The sequence below is a fragment of the Eschscholzia californica genome, unplaced genomic scaffold (genome assembly GCF_041429995.1).
Source record: "Eschscholzia californica isolate CP2 unplaced genomic scaffold, dmEscCali1.0.p SCAF_177, whole genome shotgun sequence".
In the NCBI taxonomy this organism is placed as follows: domain Eukaryota; kingdom Viridiplantae; phylum Streptophyta; class Magnoliopsida; order Ranunculales; family Papaveraceae; genus Eschscholzia; species Eschscholzia californica.
This window is the reverse complement of record NW_028238284.1, coordinates 30,001-32,500: the sequence shown is the minus strand read 5'-3', so window position 1 is coordinate 32,500 and position 2,500 is coordinate 30,001.

Here is a 2,500-nt window from a genome sequence, read left to right as displayed (position 1 = left end):
CCTCACCAAGGCCGTCCCATGCGCGTCTCGTGCCGTCCCATGGCGTCCCGAGCCTTACAAGGCCGACCCACGCCTTACGAAGGTCGTCCCATGCCTTACAAGGCCGTCCCATGCGCGTCCCGTGCCTTACAAGACCGTCCCATGCCTTACGAAGGCCATCCCATGCCTTAGCAAGGCCGACCCATGCCTTACCAAGGCCGAACTATGCCTTACCAAGGCCGTCACATCGATCTCGGAGAAAGTACATCATCATGACATCGGAATACGGCCCCAACATCGATCTCGGAGAAAGTACATCATCATAACATCGGATCGGATGTGTATCCATCGAAGTTCCATCGACACTTCGAGAAGATCGAACATAGCTTCCTAGCATGTTAAAGGTTCGGTGCTAATGGGAACATAAAGATCCCACGACGTTCCAAACGAAAGTAAAGTGTTCCGTGCGTGTGAACTACGTTGTCCCATGTGCCGGCTCTCGACTCCTAAGATGTCCCATGTAAATGCCCTTCGTGGGAAAGAATGTCCCGTGCAAGACGCCTTGATGATCCCCATAAGGTGTCCCATGTGCGTCCCATGATGTCCCATGCGCGTCCCGTGCCGTCCGAGCCTCACCAAGGCCGTCCCATGCGCGTCTCGTGCCGTCCCGAGCTGTGCCGAGGCCGTCCCTTGCCGTCCCGAGCCTCGCCAAGGCCGTCCCGTGCCGTCCGAGCTGTGCCGAGGCCGTCCCATGCGCGTCCCGTGCCGTCCGAGCTGTGCCGAGGCCGTCCCGTGCTGTCCCATGCCGTCCCGAGCCTCGCCAAGGCCGTCCCATGCGCGTCCCGTGCCGTCCGAGCCTCACAAAGGCCGTCCCGTGCCGTCCCATGCGCGTCCCGAGCCTGACCAAGGCCGTCCCGTGCCTCACCAAGGCCGTCCCATGCGCGTCCCGTGCCGTCCCATGCGCGTCCCGAGCTGTCCCATGCCGTCCCGAGCCTTAGCAAGGCCGTCCCATTCGCGTCCCGTGCTGTCCCATGCGCGTCCCGTGCTGTCCCGTGCCGTCCCGAGCCTGACCAATGCTGTCCCGTGCGCGTCCCATTCTTTTGGCTCGGCTGGCCCGTGCATTCTATGGGGTCGTGGGACATTTCGAAATCCACCCGGGCCACTTCGACTCTCTCTTCATTAATACTATTGAGGTATTATTTATGAATTATTGGAGAAAAGAAACGGAGGAAAATATTTTTTTTTCTATTTTTTATGAATTTTCCGGTGTTTATTCACTTAAAAATTCATAGAAAAATAAATATTTATCGGAATCGCTATTATAATATATCAAAAAAATCCTTGCGAAAAGACCTTTCCGACGAGTATAAGTTTGCTGGATTCCGACGAGTAACGAAGGAGTAAAGGCCCAGTATGCTTGGTTAAAAAATTGATGTTTCCTTGTGAAAATAGGAAAAACAATAACTTTGCACTATAAGGGGGAGGGTTGAGCTCCTTCCCCAGAGCGTGCACAGCACTTGTGCTGGCACGTTCCCTAGTGCTCGCCAAGCACCATAGGGCATCCAAAGGGCAAAGCTCGGCCTACTACATGATGGGAAGCTTCTAATATGTCGGAATACGAAGAGATTTCGTGCGACCCGAAGCTCGGCTCGGGCGTCCCGGCCTGTCCCGAGCTGTGCCGAGCGCGTCCCAGGCCGTCCCGAGCCAAGTCTCGGGCGTCCCAGGCCGTCCCGAGCCAAGTCTCGGGCGTCCCAGGCCGTCCCGAGCCAAGTCTCGGGCGTCCCAGGCCGGCCCGAGCAAAGTCTCGGACGTCCCAGGGCGTCCCGAGCTGTGTCGAGGCCGTCCCAGGGCGTCCCGAGCTGTAGCGAGGGCGTCCCAGGCCGTCCCGAGCCAAGTCTCGGGCGTCCCAGGCCGTCCCGAGCAAAGTCTCGGGCGTCCCAGGCCGTCCCGAGCTGTGCCGAGGCCGTCCCAGGCCGTCCCGAGCAAAGTCTCGGGCGTCCCAGGCCGTCCCGAGCTGTGGCAAGGGCGTCCCAGGCCGTCCCGAGCTGTGGCAAGGGCGTCCCAGGCCGTCCCGAGCTGTGCCGAGGCCGTCCCGAGCCTAGTCTCTGGCGTCCCAGGCCGTCCCGAGCTATGGCGAGGGCGTCCCAGGCCGTCCCGAGCCAAGTCTCGGGCGTACCTGGCCGTCCCGAGCTGTAGCGAGGGCGTCCCATGCCGTCCCGGGCTGTCCCATGCGCGTCCCGTGCCGGCCCGAGCAACAGCTCGGGCGTCCCGTGCCTCGGCCCTTCCAAGTGGTGCTTCGTCGGACATCTCGATATCCACTCGAGCATTTTCGACCATTCTCCATATGTGGGTGTGTGGGTATTTATCAGGAATATTGGAGAAAGAATCGGGAAAAAAATATTTTTTTTCTATTTTTTTTGAATTTTTAATTGTTTATTCACTTAAAAATTCATAAAAAAATAAATATTTATCGGAATCGCTATTATTATATATCAAAAGAATCCTTGTGAAAAGACCTTTC